General features: G+C 39.3%; 1 long non-coding RNA gene across 2 annotated transcripts in view; it reads left to right on the top strand.

Moving 5' to 3' along the window:
* The window catches only part of LOC105481702 (uncharacterized), a 46,576-nt gene that overhangs the window by 18,984 nt on the left and 5,224 nt on the right, over positions 1-22,368 (top strand). Inside the window, exon 5 of one of the 2 annotated variants that reach the window (XR_987110.3) lies at positions 3,788-4,318. This is a non-coding gene — a long non-coding RNA (uncharacterized lncRNA). Of the gene's footprint in view, positions 1-3,787; positions 4,319-22,368 lie in introns of those variants that run through there. The other variant, XR_987111.3, reaches the window with a different exon arrangement.

Below are 22,368 nucleotides of genomic sequence, written 5' to 3' on the forward strand. Positions count from 1 at the left end.
AACTCATCACGAAAATTATTTTTCTTTCTCCCACACCAGGAACACAAATATCTCTGTCACAACCTATGTTTATAGGAACGATTGCATACTTAGACGAAGGAAAATTAGGCTTTTCTGTGAGGGTCCCCTACCCTAGAAATTCGTGAGGCTCATCTACCCCACAGAATCTCCCAACTCTCGCCACAATTGAAAAGAATAATTCTATTTTTGAAAACACTATGCTCCTTGTGTATAATTAAATGTAACATGGTTTTGATGAGGTCAGGACTGAGGCTCAGAAAGCCACAGTACGAGGTCAGTCTCACTCCGCACACTGCAGTACTACAGTGCTTGTGTTCAAATGATCCTTCTTTTACTTAATAATGGCCCCCAAAGCACAAGAGTAACGATGCTGGCAAATCGGATATGCCGAAGATAAGCCAGAAAGTGCTTCCTTTAAGTGAAAAGGTGAAAGTTCTCAATTTCATAAGGAAAGAAAGAGATTGTATGTCAAGGTTGCTAAGATCTACAGTAAAATAAGATACGTTGATAGAGATGGAGACCACATTCACATAATTTAATTACCATATATTGTTAAAATTGTCCTATTTTATCATTAGTTATTGTTAGTATTGTACTGTTCCTAATTTATAAATTAAACCTTGTCATAAATATGTGCATATAGGAAAAAAAAACCATAGTATATATAAGGTTCAGTACTATCTGTGGTTTCAGACATCCCCTGGGGACTTTGGAACATATCCCCTGCAGATAAGAGGGACTACTGTACAGATAAAAATTATAGGGGAGAGTGCAGCAGGATAAAGAAGGTTGGGGTGGTACGAAGAGCAACTTGCAATTTAAAACAGGGTGGCCAAGGCTGGCCTCTATGACAGGATAGCATTACAATAAGGGAAACGAGGCATTTCACCATGCCTGGAATGTTCTGGTCACGTGTGAGTAGAGTTCAGTGAGTGAAGGGTGAGCCATAAAAGGTGAGATCAGATTTGCAAAGACCTTTAGGTCTTCGTAAAGATTTTGTCTTTGATTAGAAGTGAAATTAGGATCCCCTGTAGAATTTTCAGCCAAGGAGTGACAAGATCTGACAGCCAGAATCACTGACTGCAATGTCAACAAACAGACTGAAGGGAGCAATGGTAGAGGCAGGGAGACCAATCCAAGGCAATCACAGTGATCCACGTAAGAGATGGTGGTGGTTTGTCAATGGTAGTAGCAGTGGGTAAGTGAAAAGCAATGTCTCTGAGTATGTTTGGAAAAATATAAGAAGAAAAAAGTGCTTCTTTACTGATCCAAGAGAGAGATGAGTAGGGAGTGAGAGTTTTAAGATGGTGGCAAAAGCAATATAGATAGCCCAAGGAGAACCAGTGCCACCATATAAGTGGTCTCAATGGAGCATGAAATGTGCAGTAGCACAGTAAAGCAAGCACCAGTGCAGCAGAGACCTGGAGCTGGTTGTCCCAGAACTCCACGGGGAGCATTAGCAGAGAAACCAGGCACACACAGCTGTTGAAAATTCTTATCGTAAACACTGTTTGCTAAAATTAATTACATTGGCATGATGCTGTCTGTCCTGAATTGTATATTAAAACTATTGATTCAGGTTCCCCAATGGCAAAACCTCAAAATTTCATGAGTTAAGTTTTGTAGCTTGTATGTTTTAACTTCAGTTTAGCCAAAAGCATAAAAGCATAGAAAATGAAACATTAAAGACCAGGATAAACTGCAAAACAGAAATTGAAAACTTCAGAATACACATCAGCTCTGGTAAGCATGTTCTTGTCACAGTCCAGCTTTTAGCTTCCATCTTTCGGGTTTCTTTAACCTTCATGCAGTAGCAGTATTGACTTAAAGTTGTAATATATTGAGATCTCCCCTTAGATGTGTGACAGGTATTTACATTTGGGGAAATATTTTCATTTAATATCCATCTTATTAGTCAAATGAGGTTGTAATTTCCATGAAGCTATATGGACTTGTACATTAATACAAAGATCTCTTGAGACAGTGTATTCCCATGATACAGTTTTTCCACTGGTTTGTTCTCTACCCAACCAGAGAGGTAGTCAGAAACTTGTTTCCCTAAACATCTATGATTAAATAAAGAAGAAAAAATGGGAAGCTAGAAAACAAGGGTAGACACCATATTTGTCTTACTGATTCCTTTTCCCTTCCACAAGAAAAAAGAGCCAACTGACATTTTTCTCCTAAATCTCCAGAAACTGTCAGACTAAAATTGTTAATGTTCAAAAAAACTTGTTTTGATAAATGAAAACATTTCAAGAATACCTTTAAATTTTTGATAAATTTCACTTAAATGGATTACACCTAGAGGAGGAAAAAAATGGCTAAGTGGGTTTATTTCCATCTTCAGAATTAACATTCTCCAAACAGAAAATGGGTTTTCCATTTTTTCCTCTCTCCATAGTCATGCAGCCATGCTTCTATATTAATATTTCTTTTCATAATCTGTCTGGAATTCTTTCACCACTCTTACGTATCTTCCTTGATACCACTGCTTCCCTCTTTACCCTGAAATCACAGTGGTAGTCCTAGATCTGACTTTTTGTACCTATTCTTTCCCCCTCATTCTGCCTGCCAAATTAATCTTCCTAACACATTTTTGGTAGGTCACTACCCTGCTCTGAAACCTTCCGTAATTCCCAAGTGCCTACAAAACTAAGCATAAAAGCTTTACGTAGCTGCCCCCTAGTGGCCATCCACTGACTCACTGTTCTGGACTCCAGTTCCTACCAGCTGCTGAGAATGTTTTCCATTCAAGGTGGAATGGCTTTTTATGTTCTAAAGGGAGGCAAAGGTGGGAAATTAAGAAGGCAGAAGCCTTTACTTTCACAGCTATGGCAAAGAACACAAAAGGGAAATAATCTCGTCGTTCCAAGGGGGCATTTGTCTTACCAAGAGCTCTTGTAGAAAGAGCTCCACATGTTAAGAACACTCTTTTGCGTTATTTCCACCTTTGATAACTACACCAACAGTGGAATTTTCTGTACAAAGCACAAAAAAAGACACAACACCTGATTTACAACCTAGTTGGTCCCCTGACCTTATTTCCTAAAGGCGCAATGTCGTAAATCAAGACTCCACTCTTGGACTAGAACGTAATATAAAAATAGCAAAATTGATCAGAAAATACACTTTTAAAAACACAAAATTTGCCTTTACAAATATTAAGAATGTAAAACAAATATTTAATGTCACTTCTTCAATGTTCCTTTGGGGTATATTTTTCTTTCTGTGGTCTGGACAAGCTAATGTGTCTTAAGTTGTAAGTGCAAAAGGGTTTTAACGTGAACTATTTTGGTCTCAGTCTCAGCTGAGGTCTTAATACAAGGGAACGCCAGTTACTCTGACATTCAAAACTATAATCCCATATCACTTAGGCAGAATTAGCAAAGGAAGTGGGTCAAAACCAGGTTGCAACATTGACCCCTCAAACCTATTACAAGGTGTAAAAAGATTGAATTTGAAGAGCCAAAAGGAATTGGAAATGAGAGAAAAGATTTCTTTGAAGACTGCTGTAGCTGTGTGAAGTCTCCACCCACCCACACTTTGAGAGTGGAGTGGGAGCATCAGGTTGTCTCCTAACTTAAAGCCTAATTAAAAGGGGTTTATGGAGATCACTTAGAGAGCTTGAAATGGGTCCCCTGAAGTTTGAGAAACAGAGTGGACTGGTGTATCTGACTCATACCTAAGTAATCGAAAAGACAAGGGTCTGGTTGGGGCAGAGAACAAACTGTAGTTTGAAAAATAATCTTATTCCTTTGGACAGAGTCTCAGATGTGCATTTCTCATACACTAAATGTGAGTCATGAGCAAGCAAGAGGAAGAGGAGCTATCTTAGATCCTGTGCAACAGAGTCTCTGGGAGGAGCAAAGAAACATCAAAGGAAAGATGCTGGAGGGACCGCTAGCATTCTCGGGAAATGACAACTGAATCCCAATGATCATGAAGGAGGATGGGTATGTCCACATTGAAGAAACTGCGTGTGTAAGACCCAATGCAATGGCAGGGGACAGAGAGAATGTCTCCCAAGAACCCAAACACCCCTGAGATGCCACCATGGTCAAAGTAAACCTTTGTCGTGTCTGAGATGTTTAAGAACACTTCCTTCTGCCCTTCTACCTCTCCTTCCTCCCTTCAATTAACTATAGAGAAACCAATCTCGGGACAAAGGGAGAGGAGCAGAGGCACTAGGCGTGGAAATACACAAGGTAGCCGTGCCCCTTAATCCCAATGCATTTGACTAGACATATTTCTGAACTTAGACATTTGGTGATTAAAAGCTACTAGTAGGATTTGTATTTTTGGAAAAAAAAAGTCATGAGTCCACATTTTATTTGAAAACAGAAAAGAAAATAGCATTCCAACTGTATTAATGTTCATGAATAGTAAAATACTGGTGGTAGGATACTTTTCATGTAATGTAATTACATTTTTGTGTTTCAAAAATTCCTTATTTTTCCATTTGAGTAAGATCTACGTAATTCAAGAGTAAATACTTTATAGTCACTTCTTAAGTTATTATTCCAGATTTTTTATAATACAAGTATTTATCTACCATAAAATTAAGGAAAAAATGCTAGTCAACTAAAGGAGTTATTTTAATATAGATCAATTATGAATAACTCATGCAATGAATCCAAGATTCAGAACTTTATAAAGTTACTGTTCATTATTTTCCAAGTAAATTTTTTTCCTGAGTGTGTCTGAACATGCAAGAACAAAGTCTACTTGATTTATCTGTACTTTAAGAAAATTTTCCTTGAGTCTGGAAATGTAAACCTCAGAGATTAGATCATTGCTACTTTTAACCCTCAGTTAACTGTAGAATGGATCTTGTCTTAATAGCCTTTTAATATGACTTAATGTGAGTTATGGCAGATTCAACATCTTTGTATCCCAACTATAAGATATCTCAATCACTGTTAGGTCCAGAAGGCTCCCACAGGCCAGTCATACTCAGAGGGCCACAGGGGATTGGTGATCACTCCGTCTGCCCCTTAAGTTGGTATAATATTTAGCAAGCATCTACTAAATGAGGGAAGATATATTGAGATGGGAGGATGGGTGTTAAAAATAATTGTAGCAGCTTGGTTTTCACTTACTATCTGTTATTCATCTTACCAAGTGAAGAGATAAAATCGGTTTCATTTCGTATGTATTTTGAAAGATAAATGTGCTTTTTCAAATATTAGTACTACTACATCTAGAATTTATGTAGCAAATTTTTATCTACTAGGCTATAACATCTGCAAGGGAGAGGGAAAAACACTCTTTTTTCTTACCCATCCAAAGATACATGAAGTGTTGGTTATGCTAGGCTTGAATACCACAGTGAATAAGCAATCTAACTAAAATACAATTCAAACCCAAAAGTAGGAGATAAAGACAGATAGGTCAAATGTGACCTAGATATAAAGGTATTGACTTCTACTTTTAGTCATCTATTCATGGTAAAGTAGCAGGGACTGGATTAACCCATCTACCTTAATTGCAAGCAGATAAAATACATAAAACAACACATTTCAGACTTTGGACAGCAGGTAGTGTAAGACATGATCCTTGAGAGAAGGTAAACAAGGTGAGCTCTACAGGTAACTGTAGCTGACTCCTGTCTCAAGCCTAGAGAGTGTTTTCAGTGCGGTAGAGGTAGAGGGAGCCCAGGCACAGCCTCATAGTCTCCCTAAGTAGAAGACACAGAGCTAAAAAATAGGAAGCTATGGCGGCTAGAATTAGCAGGACAGAGCGCCATAGAGGAGAGACATGCGCAGAAAGCAAGCAGGCTCAGGAATCCGCAGTGTTGCCTTGCTTCTTGAGTACTGAAAGGCGTGTAGGAAACTATCAAGGCTAGAGAAAGAACTACCAGAAAGGAGCAGGAGGAACCATGCCTGGAGCTCACAAAGAGCTAGGAAGAGTTCCTGTTCCCACCAAGCGAGAGAAGAAAGACCTCAGAATACACGGAGCATTGAGGAGTGTCCTCCGAAAGGTTACTACCCTAGTAGTGGTGCTAAATCGGGCATGGACTATAGACTACAGGCTACTCAGGACCTGCCTAAGAATGCTTAAAAGCATGCCTCAAAAGGATCAAACTGATGCTAACCAACTTAATTACATCCCAGAGCAAAGCCCAAAAAGATTTAAGGAAATACAAAAAAAATCCAGCAGCCAGCAATGCAAAATTCACACTGTTTGGCATTCGATAAAAAATTATCAGGCACAGCAATATAAGCTACAGCTAGAAAAATATAAATTAATATAAAGAATCATAAACATCATGTGAGGTGCTTTGTCCTTGGTTTCTTGAAAGGGAGATTTTGGGGTTTAGGGGTAGAAAATGAAGGATTTTAATGAAAGATGCAAGAAAGTAGAACCTCTGTCACAAGATTTAGGAAGAAATCTTGAAATGAGGTAATAATGTTCTGCTCAAGAACTGCTGCTCTTGAACAAAGAAGAGATCAGTTTCAAATGTATGATCCATAGAACTTGCGTGATTGTTTGCATATGGCAAGTCATGAAGAAAAAAGTTTAAAAGCTCCATTGTTTTTGAATTAATGTAACTTAGAAAAGAATGTTATCATAAACCAACAAAGGAAAGGTAGAGGAGGATAAGATCAGCGGATATGTTGAGTGTCAGGTCATTGTGGAGCGTGTCCAGTGGAAGATGGGCCATATGAGACTAGAAAAGGATGGAAAGAATTAAGTAAATGGTGGCAGCCACTGTGCTGCAGGCTCTTACTTGCTTTCTGAGAATCAGGAGCCTCCAGGCATGCGGCTTTGTTGCTATCCTATGCATTGTTAAATCGCCCAAGTAAAAACTAAAGAGGAAACCCTATTCAATTGCACAACTCCATGGAAAAACTAGACTTGCTTCTGAATGATCTATAATTTTAAAAGGAATTTCATGTAAAATTGGACTTCTGGGAGAAGTCTAACTTGCATCTTTCATCACGGCCTCTGGACCCTGGCACTGATCCTCACTTCTCTAATTTGGGGTCTGGTTTTTATCCCGTGCTGACCTGATGCCTTTGTTCAGCTTTGGCCACATTGAGTGGGTCCTTTGTAGACGAGCTCTAGGCAAGCTCTGTCCTGCCTGGGCCTTATAGCTCACTTCCTTTTCAATCTGTGTCATTGCAATTATTTCCAGTAAGTTGATTACCCTCCCAGGTGTCTACCTCATGTTCTAACCCAGTGCCCAAGAGCTCAGCTAGGGAAATACCAAACCAGTGAACTGACCTGTGCTTTCTTCTGTTTTACCAGCTAGTTAAACTTATATTCAGCTTCACCTGTTGGGTAAGTCCTAAAGACTTGTTGGCAATCATCTTCCCCTAAATGTCAAACATAGTTTGCTTTTGTCACGTGTGCTCAATTTAGTCTGTGTTGTAGAATAAAAAGAGCTATAATCCCCAAAGCTTAATTTCCCCATCAAAATATTTCCTATGGAAAATTCTTGTATTATCTTTTAGTGGTTATCAGCCTGGGATCAGAGAACTGTAGATGATATGTGATTAGTTTCCATAGAAATCCTATGTTTTATGTTTTATGCATATATAAAATACTATTCTGAATAAAGACTATGGGTCTCAACAAACTGTTAAAAAAAAATCATCGTGGCACCAGAAAAAGGCTAAGAAATCCTACAAAATCAATGGTCTCATTGCAAAACTCTATTCTTGAACTCATTGATATATTTGAAATGTTGAATACCTAGGAAGGCATAAGGTAGTTTGTGGGAAAAATGGAGAAGATCAAGATGTGTAAGGCATGGTCCTGGGTAGTTCAAGTGTACTTTGGAATCACAAGTCTCCTATTTTTATGTGTGCCCCTCATAAAAACTAGACAAAGTCACTCTCCACCACATGTTCCTGTTCTATTTTCATCAGAGCACTAATAATATTTGACATTATCTCATCTGTTTCCACTTTACTTATTGTCTGTCTCTCCTACCAGAATATCTATCTGTCTTATTGACTGCTAAATGTCCAGACCCAAAACAGTGCCTGGCTCATAATGAGAAGTCAATAAATATGCAACAGATGTATATGTGAATAAATGAACAAATGAAAAGTGAGAGTCACCCTAAGACTAAACTAGACACCGGTTATGGAATGTTTATGCAGCACCATGCCAAAAAACTAAAAAACAAAAACAAAAAAATCTTCCTGCTCATTATTTTCAGATAGCCATTTGTCCCTCTCCCCAAAAGCCCACACTGAGAAAAGTCACCTGCCTTTTCTTCCTTGCCCCCTCTTTCATGGAGTCCTCACCCATATGCAGTGTTCTCTGTGTTCTTCCTCCTTTGTCCTCTCAGAGCCAGTTCACAGCCCTGCCTTCACCCACTCTGCTCTCCACGAGTGACCTTTCTTGCCAGACAGCCACTTAAAAAGTCATTCTTTACACAAGCAGCAGCAGCCCCCAGAATTTCTGTTGGGTAAAATTCTCCACCTTGCTACACAAACACGAAAAGCTAAATTAATAGTGCGATCTCGACAAGTGCATATGAGTTCAAAGGAGAGAAAAATCGGCGGGCCCTGGAATTGTCAAGAAAAACTTCATGGCAGGCGTCTGACTTGAGCTGGTGCTTGAAGGATTAGGTTGCAAGAAGTTTGCACCGTGCCCTGTCCCAGGAGAGGCCCTCGTGCAGTACAGATCAGCATTTATAGCACTCACTGGCTGACATGCAAACTGTTCAAAAAGGGAATTGGAGCTACTATTTAAACAGGCCCAGAAGGATCCTCAGTACTGTGGGTCTATTCACGCTTTAGTTCAAATAAAACTGAACTCTAAATTCTCCAAGTAAACTTCATCACCTCTCAAACACTTATCCCTTCAGCAAACCGTGGCATATTCCCTGATTTATGAAATCTTTAGAAGGTGCTAAAGGGCCTGGAGGAGGATATTCAATTGCAAATTCCTCAGTGCTTCCCTGCCCTGGGATTCTATAATGACAGGAATACTAATATTTAGCTTTTGACTAGGACTTTCCATGCAAGGTACCCAAAACTCTTCACGCATATTATCTCCTTATAATTCTTACTGGAATTCTGCATTTTAAAAATGCTTCAGGCAGGCCTCCTGTCTCTCTAACATTTCCTCAGGTTCTAGTCCCAAAGCACCCACCTATCTGCCTCCATGATACCTGAACCATTACGGTCCTCCTTCCTTAAAGTGGTATATTTCCAACAGGTCATTTTTAAAATACTGATGCATTTTCTGGGATGGGTCAGACATCACAAACTGATGGAGTACTTTGTCAGATAAAGGCTGGTCTCTTAAAAAGTAGAGAGAAATGTACTTAAAAAAATGAAAACAAAGGGAATAAATTTAGATTGTGGGGAGTAGAAAAAAAAGATGAAACTTCCAGATCATTAAAAAAAGCAGTATATGGGACTGCTGGGCAACACAGTCACTAAATGAAGTCAATGGAAGCTCTAGGATGAATAATCTAAAAGAAAGTGGTACTCCCCAAACTCAAGCTGAGCTTACTGGACTCCATATAAGGAGGATTAGTGGGTTAGTAGAGCTGCCCTGACTGCTGAGAGCAGTTGTTCACAAAGTAATGGAGCTGGAAGTTGCACCAGAATTTGTTATTCTTAGTGATGATTTTAGGAAATGCACAAGATTTTTTTTGCTGTAAAACAAAACTGAGTGAAAGTCAATTCTGATGCTGCTATCATCTCATCAAAGCTCTGCTATAAATACAGTAAAGAGTACAGCAGATCTATCCATTCTGAAATTGTTCCCAATAATACTCTTAACATGCTCTCTCCACTCTTTCCAGTCTGTTCTTCCTTCCTGCTGAAAATGGGTTGGCATCTCTGCTTTCAGCTCTCAACTTAGACCGAATTCTACTCTTTTTGGGCTCTCAGTTTGGTTGCTCCTGCCACCTCCATGCCCAGCATGCTTCCTTTTAGCTCCCTTCCTCTCTCTATCCTCCTCAAGAGCAGCAGCAGGTCCCCTGATGTGAATTCACCATGCCCCTGCCTCCCTCTAAAAGCAACTGAACTGAGGGTGCTAAAATTCATCATCTTCCAAGTCTGTATGCTTTAAAATTAATTTATAATTCCTAAAATCTCTTAGTTATAAAGTGTATTTCTCCCTTGTAATCTGTATCTCTCTCAATTTAGCAAAGTGAGATAGACAGATTCTGTTGAGAGATGTGTTATTTAGAATGATTATTTCCTTAGCAAATTACTATCATTTGTAGTTGTTTCCACTCTAAATAAAAGAAATATTCTAAATTTCATCTTTTCTTTTCCACAATGTGTACCCTCTTAGTATCTTCTTTTGGGGAACAAAAATATTCTAAATTTCATCTTTTCTTTTCCACAATGTATACCCTCTTAGTATCTTCTTTTGGGGAACATAATATTAATCTTAGTTTTTCTCCCCAGACTTTTTAGTTCTGTGTATCTAAAATTTTCATAAAAAGATAAGTAAACACTACAGGTTCCCTCCAGAACAGAATATTCTCAATCAAAAGTCACTTGGCCTTAAACAGGGAACCCAGAACAATGAAACATGTGTTTGGCTACCTTTCAAAAGAAATACTGCTTCCCTGTTCCTCTCACTGCCAGTCCCTCAAGGCAAGCATTGATCCCCAGAGATCTGTGAAGTTTCCACATCTCAATTACTTACTTCAGAGCTTAAGGAAAAATCTTTCCAAATTACCCAGTACTAACTAATCAGTTTAGGTAACATACTATCATTTCTTTGTTAGTGTCATTCTGTGGGATTGGCATTACTGCTCTCTTTCCATCACTTCCTTTTTTTTTTATTTATTTTTATTTTTTTTTTTGAGACAGAGTCTTGCTGTCTCCCAGGCTGGAGTACAGTGGCGCAATCTCGGCTGACTGCAACCTACACCCCCCGGGTTCAAGAGATTCTCCTGCCTCAGCCTCCCGAGTAGCTGAGATTATGGGCATATGTCATCACGCCTGACTAATTTAGTAGAGACGGGGTTCTACCATTTTGGGCAGGCTGGTCTCGAACTCCTGACCTCCAGTGATCCACCCGCCTCTACCTCCCAAAGTGCTGGGATTACAGGCATGAGCCACCGTGCCCAGCCTCTTCCCAGCACTTTCATACTTCGTTTGCCTTGGATGCAAAGATTAATAAAATAATATGGTAACTCCTGTGAAATAAAATCAACTGCTTTTTTTCTCTTTTTTTCACCAATACTTCTCCTTGTCATCCTAAGTTACATTTTGTTGCTAAAACTAGAGATTCCTTCCTTAGAAGACCATCAAATTAATCATACTATGCTGCATTGTGGAAGGAACATTCAACTACGACTCAAAACACCTTGGTTCTATGCCAGAATCAACCTATCATTACATAATACTCCCAGTTCCACTAGGTTTCAACTTCTTCATTTGTAAAATTAGCAAGGCAAGCTGAAAGTTACCACTCTCTTTGCAAACTTTGTTATTCATTTATTCAGTATTTACTGAGAACCTACTATATGCCAGGCACTGTGCTAGGCGCCAGATATATAAAATGCCATGGCCTCCAGGAGCCCACATGAGACTGACAAGTAAACAAGTATCCACAGAAGAAGGGGAGTTTGAGAAACATACAGAGAGGGAATCCTACCTTCTCCCGGGGATGGGAGTGTGGGTGGTGCAAAAGAGGTGACAGCTGAATGAGGCCCTGTGGGTTAAACAGTAGCCCAGGAAAGAAAAAAGGCAGGATAAGGGGTTCTGGGTGGGGAAAATTCCAAACATAGAGGAGAGAATGCGTAACAAGATAATATGCTGGAAGTTCTTTGGCCTTTCCAAAGCACAGACATATGAAAAGGAATGACACATTTGGGAACTGAGAGACGTGCAGATTAGCTGAAACTCAGTGCATGGTAAGGCATGGCCACAGATGAGCCAGAGAGAGAAGCTGGGGCCACAAGGCCACGGGGTCACGCTGTGTGGAGTCCTATGTGTATCAGGATTTAGGCTTCATCCCAAGCAATGGGAAGCAGCATATGTTTTACGTTTTAGATTTTGTTGTTTTTTGTTTGTTTGTTTTTTTAAAGAGACAGAGTCTCATGCTGTTGCCCAGATTAAGTGCAGTGGCTTGATCATGGCTCACTGCAGCTTCAACCTCCCAGGCTTAAGCAATCCTCCCACTTTAGCTTCTCAATGAGCTGAAACTACAGATGTGTACCACCATGCCAGGCTTTTGTGTGTGTGTGTGTGTTGGGGGGGGGGGGGGTTAAAGACGGGAATCTTGCTATGTTGCCCGGGCTGGTTTTGAACTCCTGTGCTCACTCAAGCCTCCTGCCTTGGCCTTACAAAGTGTTGGGATTACAGGTGTGAGCTCAACCAGGCACTGGTTTTAAAGCAGGGGATCATGTTGGCAGTAGGGTGGGGATGGGCTGGTGGGAGCAAGTCTTGCAGTGGCGAGAACAGGTGGAATGCTCCTGCAAGAGTCTAAGCAAGACAGAAGAAGGGCTCAAAACAAGGGGATGGCTGGGGGATATGGAGGAGGGAACATATATGAGAGGTACTTCTGAAATATCATTGACTGGCTTTGCTGACCACTAAATATGGACGGAGAGTGGGAAGAAGAAACTGGGAAGCTATTTGGGTGATGATCCCACTCACCAGAATGGCACAACCAGGAGGAGGAGCATTTATGAGATTAAATGTTCAATTCAGGACGTAAAGTGTAGAAAGTGTCTATGGAACATGCAAATAGAAGTATCTGTAAGGTAGTTACACAATCAGATCCAGAGTTTGCTAAGTAGGTAAAGAGTTGGAGGTTAATACGGATATCAGTCATAGCACACAGAGGGTAGTTGAAGCCAGGAAGCTATGAAAGTGGGTATTTTCCAAAGAAAATATATAGAGTAAGAAGGAAAGTGGGTCAAGAATGGAAACAAATAGAACAATAAGATTGGCTCTTAAACTGTTTTAGGTAACAGACCGTTTGAGAAACTGATTATAGCTATGGACCATCTATATCCCCAGAAAAATGTTCACACAAACAAATTTTAGCATGGAATTTTAAGGGAGTCACTGACTCCATGGTTCAAGGATGGCAAGTCAAGGACAGGGAGCAAGAGAACATAAATAATTTCTATTTTTCATTTTGCTGTTATAAAGCATATTTCCAAGGATACTAATTGCCAATAAATGAGACACTCAGAGTTTTGTTTTTTTTTCTCCCCCCTGCCACTAAAGAGTCTCTGCAGTGTGATTCTTCACATGAAGAGAGAGTTTCAGATTCCATGCTATGGAAGGTTTGCCTCTATCTGACCATGTCTGTCTGAGGCACAGGATCATCTGATCAGCCACCTATTTCAAGTAATGGCAAAACCAAAATTCTAGCAGGAAAGTGGCATTGTATCTTGGAGGTAACTGTAATGTCCCAGACAGCCCATCTGTCCCACGTCTGAAGAATCTGAGACCTGAGCTCTGACATCCAATTATCAAGGAATAATTCTACTTGTGCCTCTCTTCTTTTCTCTTGGCTCACTTCATTTGCCATCCAAGTCCTTTTCTCCTTATAGAACTTGACCTTGACCCTCTGGTCCAAGAAAGACATCTGACATCTCCCTACTTCTGAGTCCAGCACTGTTTTCTTGCTTTTCTCATTCAGCTCCCTGAGCTCCAGGGTCACAAGTTCAGGATCTCTCTAAAGTACACTATGTCTGCAGGAAGCAACAGTGCTACCACCCCCAATGGAACTCAGAAGCAGATAGATTACTGAAAAGAGCTCAGGCAGAAACTGATTTTTCTTATCTAAATTATGGGCCACGTGAAAGTTTTAAGCGCACTTTGAATTATAAGGAAGCTGTACTTTTCTAAGCGTAAATAGGAGTGGGAGAGGTTTGTGTCCGCTTTTATCTTATCATCCTACCTCAATCCTAAACTTTCCCACCTCGAAGGGACAGACAGAATGAAACTTTGCCTTACCATTTTCTTTCCAGATTTTATCGCCTTTTATCATTTTATCATGTGGCCAACTAAGGCTGAAAACTACTGCAGCTTCCTCAATACTTGCCTGTACACACGTGCAGTAAATGACACCAATGTTAAATGTATCATTTGGTATTTAAGGAGATGAATCCCTACTTTCAGATCACACATTCATTGGTACATTATCCTGAATCTCCCTACAGAGCTCTATATTCTTTTTCTCAATCCACTAAACTCTGAACTACAGATATCTCTTCCTAAGCGTTCGAGGAAATAGTGTTGTGATATGGCACTAAACAAGGATGCTTTGTTTAGGAATTTTTTAATGGTCAAATTGGGAAACAGTTACTTCCCTTTGTAACTCCAGGTCCTTTTTTCAGATTACAAGAGCAAGCAGTCTGTAGTCCTGTAAGTTTTCTGAGGATTAGGAATACCATGACCATTCACGAAATAAATCAACAAAAAAGCATTCAAGAGCTCCTAATGCTAAGTCCAGCACTGTGCAGGGGATATAAGAAAAGCACAGTTAAGGAGAAAAGAAATGAAGCCAACACATCCCTCTAAGTCTCAGTCTTTTTATCTATAAAATGGAGACGTTATCTACTACTGTGTTATGGAGTACTATGCAGTGCTCTTGAAAGAACTGAAAGATACTGTTGGCAAAGCCCTAGCCAAGGTTTGATCTCCCTGTCATATAAGTTCTTTGAACTTTTTCTTTATACCACCTACCATAATAGTAATTATATTGCTATTTGTGTGATTATTAACTGTCTCCCCCATAACACTACAGTCCTAAGAAGAAATAAGGTCCATCTTACACTATACTCCATAATGCTCCACATGTGGCCCAACCTCAATAAATGCTTGTTGAATAAATGAGTGGATAAACAAAGGCCAATAAGTTTTAGCTCTACTTCAGACTAAACTAAGAATAGTGTGTATTATTTTATTTGAGTCTATCCAAAACTATACTGAAAAATATAAGATGGATTTTACTATTATTTCACACACGGGATGACAGAAGTTCAAAAGGAAGCTCACCAATAAAATGCAAAGCCGAAATCCACATTTCCTGACTTCCCGTTCCCAAACTCTCTTTAAAATGGGAGCAAATTGCCTCATTTGACTATTTTCTGTACTCAATGAGTTCTCCTTAATTACATAAATGGTATAATAAAAACATCTGTAACAAATTAGAAAAAAGAGAAATATGGGGAAAATACTCTAAAGAATCACTTTTTTACCCTGCCCCCTTCTAGCCAAAACGTAAACTAGCATTTCTATTCCTTTCTCCCAACAATATGCTAACAAGCTTTTTTCCTAGTTGTTTCATTGTTGTGTTATTTATTTTATTAACATTCCACCAGGTTCTGTCACTTGGGGTGCTTTGTGCCTTTGGTCAGAGCCTTGTCCCATATTCCCAAGTGAAACAGCATGGCGTCTTTAATGTCCCACCCATGCCACATTGCCTCTTGATAATTCCACACTCCTAAGGCACCAGGGGCCTCAGAAAATTTACAATGTCCAGTCCTCAGGAACCCAGGTAGCCTAGAAGCTCCAAGCCTTTCTTAATTTCTGAATTTCTTTAAATCCATCTGTTTAACATTTGTCTCTGAAAACTATAATCTGGATGTTAGCAGGTTCATCAGATATGCGTGTCTTAAGTAAATAATATGTGATCTATCCAAAGAAAACAAACAAACAAAAAGCTTAGTTAATAGATTCTTACTTTCCAAAGACAATTGAGACTCCGTTTTAAAATTCAGTTGCAAATTCTGTGGAGATGTTGAGAATGATGTTGAGCATGACATGACATGAGTCTGTTTTTATGACCATTTATGGCAACAATTTTCCAGCAGTGCCAGGGCTCATGAACACGTAGCTCATTTTTACCTGATGAACGAACACTAAGAATTATAAAATGTATATACAAAATGTTTATACATTCCACACATGAGATTCCATACACATATAACTCTACAGCAGTTATGGAATACTATACAGCAATAAGAACAAACTGGCATATGCTGCAATTCATATGAAGCTAAAATACAATGCACTATGTCCAAAAAGCAGACACAAAAGACTACACACTGTGTGGTTCCATTTATATAAAATGTCCACAAAAGGCAAATTTCTGGAGATACAAGCAGATCAGCAGTTGCCTAGGATGGGAAGTGGCAGTGTGTCCTTTCCTTAAACAGATAAGGAGAAACTTTTTCAGGTGATGGAAATGTGCTAAAACAGGATAGTGGTGGTACTTGAATAATTCTGTAAATGTCCTAAAAGTCACTGGATTGTACACTTACAATAAGTGAAAATTTTGAATGTAAATTATACCTCAACCAAGTTGTTTTTAAAATGATGTCTGTGGGTCGAGTGCGGTGGCCCACGCCTGTAATCTCAGCACTGTGGGAGGCTAAGTGGGAGGACAGCTTATGTCCAGGAGTTGAAGACCAGCCTGGGCAACATAGGCATACCCTGATCTTTACAAAAAAAAAAAAAAATTAAAAATTAGCTAGGTGTGGTAGTATGCATCTATAGTCCCAGTTTTTTGGGAGGCTGAGGTAAGAGGATTGCTTGAGCCCAGGAGGTAGAGGCTGCAGTGAACCGTGATGGCTCCATGGCACTCCCACCTAGCGTAGCAACAAAGCAAGATCCTGTCTCAAAAATAAATAAATGACGTCTCTGAGAGCCAGTCAGCACCTCAGGATTTACAAATGGAGCCTTGACACTTGAATGCACTGTTTCATGATGCAGTATTTAGACTTTATATTCACAAAATCCTTCTGTACCGAGTTATGGATAGATGGGTTCTTTCCAAGGAGTCCTATTAATCTGCTGGACTGCGTCTGTTGTGATTTTAAGAAGATTTAGTTTAACAACTATCTTGCGTTAACTCTGGAAATCGTTATAGTAATTCCCTGTGGTCAGGAGGGAATACGTGACTGTGTGAGGTTTAAAACCTCAGCAGATATTCAATGAGGATCACTTCATTATGTTACGACCCTTTGGATAGTTGGAGTGGTTTGGCTCAACATAAATAATGTTTTTGTCTTTAATATTTGCTTAAGTAGAACCATCATCATTATGCCATTAGGTTGAATTTTAGGATTTAGGCTTGTTTCGTTGGCTTTTGGTGCATTTATTTTTGGCTTTCTTAGGAATTAACCGCAAACCATTAGTGAAAACAATAAAGCGGCCAGAAGAACTGTACAGAAAGCCTGGGCAAAAACAGTTGAGGAGGTCGTTAGCAAGGTCTCCCAGATTTTTGCCTGAGTTACCCGAATACATTGACAAATATCTCTATTTTAAAGTCATCAAAAAGGAAAAATATCTGGAACAATTTCTGCAGAAATCCCTTGGACTTTTCCTCATTTTCCCCCACTTCCCCCTAAGCCTGTGCCACAACACATACCACTAGACACCCATGACAAATTACCAAGACCACACCATTTATTAAAAGTAAAACAAGATTAAGTTTGGTTGTCCATAAAGAGGAAAGATCTGGAAGCACCTTTTAAACTAATCTCCCTCTATCACCAAGATTCTGATGAGTGTAGCAGGGAGAGATGTTAGAATATACTGGGCATGGGAAGGCTGTCTTTGGAAGAGTCTGACCCAACCTCAAGTGGGAGGGGGCATGTATGTGAATTAGAGATGAGGGTGAGCGCGTGTCCTTTGAAAAATCTACCCAGATAGTTTGCCTATAGGAGTTAGAAGTTTCCTCTTTAGTACTTTCATACCTCTTTGAATCTGATTCTATTTTAATCACAATATATTGTTGTCCTTCTTCCTCATTACGTTAAAATCCTCAAAGATAAAACTAACTGCATCTTATACATTGTTCTATCCACAGTTCTGGGCATACTGCCTCCTCCTCTCCATACGCCCTGTTCAACTTTTAAGTTCAGTGGTACATGTGTACAGGATGTGCAGGTTTGTTATGTAGGTAAACATGCACCATGGTGGTCTGCTGCACATATCATCCCATCACCTAGGTATTAAGCCCAGGATATAAGCTATTTTGCCTGATGCCCTCCCTTCCCCCACCTCCCACCCTCCCACAGACCCCAGTGTGTGTTATTGCCAACCAGGTGTCCCTGTGTTCTCATCATTCAGCTCCCACTTATGAGTGAGAACATGCAGTGTTCGGTCTTCTGTTGCTGCATTCGTTTGTTGAGGATAATGGCTTCCAACTCCATCCATATCCCTGCAAAGGATATGATCTCGTTCCTTTTTGTGGCACACTGCCTTTCACACAGTGTGTTCAATACCCATCCCTAGGAGGAATGTATTTACTGTAGAAAGACTATTGTAGAAGTTTTACAAATAAAAGTAATTATGTAGTGAAATGAATTTATTGGAACAACTACATTGGTTAACACATTTACCTAGGGAAAGAATGTACTCGTTTGAAGATTTTCCATCAGGTTTTATACTCAATATCCATGTAGTTATTTTTGTAAGCCAGTTGCTTATGTGAATGTACAGCATACTACATACCTTTAGCACCAAAGAGTCATGTCATGCTATCACTAGGAGGTTCTCTAACTAATATCATGTCAGAGAAACTTTCAAGCGTGCTTTAAAAATGCTTATGTAAAATGTTTCCCTGGCCATGATATCATGTCAAGTCTAAATATAGAACTTGCTGTCTGTAGTGTTTTTAGTCTTCGGTACTGTTCCTTTTAGCTATGGCTGTGCAACTTGTTTTGTGAACCAGTCAACCTGTTATGATGATGTCAGTATAGAAGTTATATAATGGTTTTCCTTCAAAGATTAAAGATATATGACCAATATTATAAAATACATAGATGTGACAGAATGCTTTATAATTAGATGAAATGTGCTTTTGGAAAAATTCTTATAAAATGTACCAAATAATGTAACAAACCAAGCCCATGAAATCATTTCTTACTCTGTGTAACTCTTTTAGCTCAATATCATGTTTTTTTTCAGACATGCGGAATTCTAATGATCAAAGGTTTATTAGTAAGACAGGAAAAGGAAGGGAGACAGAACCAAATCGGTTAATACCTTATAAAGCTACTTTCTATTACATTTAAAGTATATTAGGAAAAGAACATGTATTGATTAAATAAGTTATCACTAGTTATTCTATTACTGCTAAACAGGAAAGCTAGACCTAAAGTAAGCAGACATAGATCTGCCGATGAGTACATAGCAGGGGAAGTGGCTGTGTGCCACAGTCTGCCATCTGGTGACACCTCATTGAAAGAGAGATAAGGAACAAGAAAAATTATTGTGAACTTTCTTTATCCCAGATAGTTAGGATGTTTACTTCCACTCACCTTAATGGCTGCATGTCACTAGTTCCCAATATCTGACCTGGAGTAAACAGACTCTTTATGATTTATTTCACTACATTTCAGTTTCTCATGAAGACTCTGTTGAGTATGAATTCTAAAAAGATTGGTCCTTAGGCAACAGGAAAGCTCAATGCCCAGTTAGAAAGATAACACAGCTGTTTGTTCAAACACTTTTCTAAGTGATCCGCAGTGGCAGCAGGAATGAAAATGATGTCTCCCAGAAAGTAACAACTTGGCTAAAGTTAAACTAGCTTCATTAAAGAGCATAAGAGAGAAAGACTCAAAAGAATGCTTGAAAAACTATCCTAAAGAAGCTCAACAACCAACTTTACTTATTTAAGTGTCTAAGAAGCAGACATCTGAGTGTCTCTAATCTTCTAAAATAAAATGATGATCGTAGGTTAAAGACAATCTGAAGTGTTAATTAAATGATTTTGTTTTTAAACCCATATTTTAAGGTATATGTAATTTATTGCTTGTTTGTATTAAGTGTATTTTTTTTTTTTTTTTTTTGACAGGGTCCTGCTTTGTCAACAAGCTGTAGTGCAGTGGCACAATCATAGCTAACTACAGCCTTGAACCTCTGGTCTCAAGTAATCCTCCCGCCACACTGCCTCAGCCTACCAAGTAGCAGGCACATGCCACCATGCCTGGCAATTTTTATTTTATTCTTATTTTTTTAGAGACAGTGTTTTTTATCTGTTTCCCAGACTGGTCTCAAAAGATCCTCCTGCCTCAGCCTCCCAAAGTATTGGGATTATAGTGTCAGCTACTACACCCAGTCCCTAAATGCAATTTCAAAGAACTATCTGATGTCAAAAATGTGTGAGAAATTTTTTAACAAGCCTTTATTTCCCCTAAGGCTAATAGTTGTTTTGGCTGGTAAATATGGATCTAAATGTATTGTAACCTCAGAATAAATTCAATTAACTTATATTACAGAATCCATGGGCAAATGATTTTCTCATTCTTGCAGCAGATATATTCTCTAAAAAAGCAAGAGTACTATAAATTGCTAGGCTTCTCTCTGGCCAAGGTGCTGCTACTTTAAAATAACCTCCTCTAGGTCTATCCTAAAAATCAGCGTTGCTGCATGAGAAAAGAGAATGGAGTCTAAGTAAGCAGATCTGGAGTGAAACCCAGATTTTCATCACCTTCTCATGGTATGACCTGGTAAAACAGTTTAACTTTTCTTAGATTTGACTGCCTCCTCTGTAAGGCTTTGTAGGCCATTGTAAAGATTAAATGAAATAGCATATTGAGAGTATCTGGCACATATTAGATCTTTAATGAATACTAGTTTGCTTCCTTCTTCCTGTAACAAACATTGAAGATAATACATTCTAATATATCTAATAGGTTTTTATTGGCACAAGATTTTACTGACACTCGAGAAGACAGTGGACTCAGACAAAGTGCTTATCTTTGAAAAGCTTTACCTTTTTCTATGTATCGAAAGAATTCCATGAGATAAGACAGGATTTTCCTCTCATTTCTTTGTTCCATCCCCTCCACTGCCTGGGTGTGAAAATAAATTCACAATAACTCATAGAAATTGCATTTTAAAGGGCTGGGCGTGGTGGCTCACGCCTGTAATCCCAGCACTTTGGGAGGCTGAGGAGGGTGGTCACCTGAGGTCAGGAGATCAAGACCAGCCTGGCCAACATGGTGAAACACCATCTCTACTAAAAATACAAAAATTTAACCAGGTACAGTGGCTCACGCCTGTAATCCCAGCACTCTGGGAGGCCAAGGCAGGCAGATCACGAGGTCAGGAGATCAAGACCATCCTGGCCAACATGTCTACTAAAAATACAAAAAAAAAAGAAAAAAAAGAAAGAAAAAGAAATTGCATTTTAAAAGAATGTCAATATGTCAATTTAAGCTTTTGATTTATAATAATCCACTCTGAAGAATCAGAAACAGCAGGACTTAGGAGTCTGGTGAGGGTCAGTCACATGTAGAACTGGAAGGACTCTCTCTCTACATTGACAAGAAAACCAGCAACAGTCTGGCACCCTCCAAGAGTACTGGCTTTGAAAGAATTGGACCGTGACACCTTAGTATGGATGCTGGGATTTCCGTGATGGATCTCAGGCACTGCTAACAGTAAAGATACCTCCAGTCATTTCAACAGCAGAGGACATCAGCAAAAGGAAAACAGAGAGGGAGAGAGAGAGAATATGGCAGATTCCACTCATCAGCTGAAACTAGTAGACTTGTTGCCTTCCCTTCGGGGGCTTCAGGAATATTTTAGTTATGCATATATCATAAACTTTACCTTTAAACTGTATAATTCAGTAGCTTTTAGTATGGTTACAGAGTTGTACAACTGTGACCACTCTAATTTTGAAACATTTTCATTACCCTGAAAAGAAATCCTCAACCCGTTAACCCCATTCTCCACCACCCGCCTGGTAACCACTCATTTACTTTCAGTCTTGACACTCTTATCAAAGTGCTTCATTTTTTAAAGAAATCTCTATGAAGTAATCTGTGGTTTTCTTCTTTCCTCTTCTTTCTCATGTATTTTTCATTTTTGTTACCATTTTAAATCTCTACTCTGCCCTGAATTTCTCCTTGCCTGTCCTTCGTAGCTGACACGCTGGCTCCCACACTTTCTAACCTGTCTTGCCTCAATGTGTCTTAATTCTTTTGACTCCAAGGCTCAGAGGCAATGGCCATTTTATCATCAAAACATGAGTGAGAAAAACTAGTGTATGCTTAAGTCTGGGATTGCTAGGGCAAGTGTAGGTAGACTGAGAGTGTCTCTCAAGTTCCTTTGAGGAAGTCATCAGGATAGTGTTATGCCCACTTCCACCCCAGACTCCAGCGGGTACTGTTCTAATTCTCAGCATTTACACAATGCCTGGCATATAGCATGCCCCAGCAAATCATTGTTGAGTGAAAGGAATAAACATATTCCTCTGTGATGTCTACTGGTCTGCCCCTTCCATAGAACCATGTGGCTCGAGCATTATTTACTTTCCTTCAAACATTATCTATTAAATGCCATCCTGGTGCTTAAAAGGCTATAATAAAATATAAAGAAAGATATATATGTCAACTTGGAGTGTTTTTCCTAGATTGCTGAATCCAACAAA

Source organism: Macaca nemestrina, chromosome 16 (genome assembly GCF_043159975.1).
Source record: "Macaca nemestrina isolate mMacNem1 chromosome 16, mMacNem.hap1, whole genome shotgun sequence".
Taxonomy (NCBI): domain Eukaryota; kingdom Metazoa; phylum Chordata; class Mammalia; order Primates; family Cercopithecidae; genus Macaca; species Macaca nemestrina.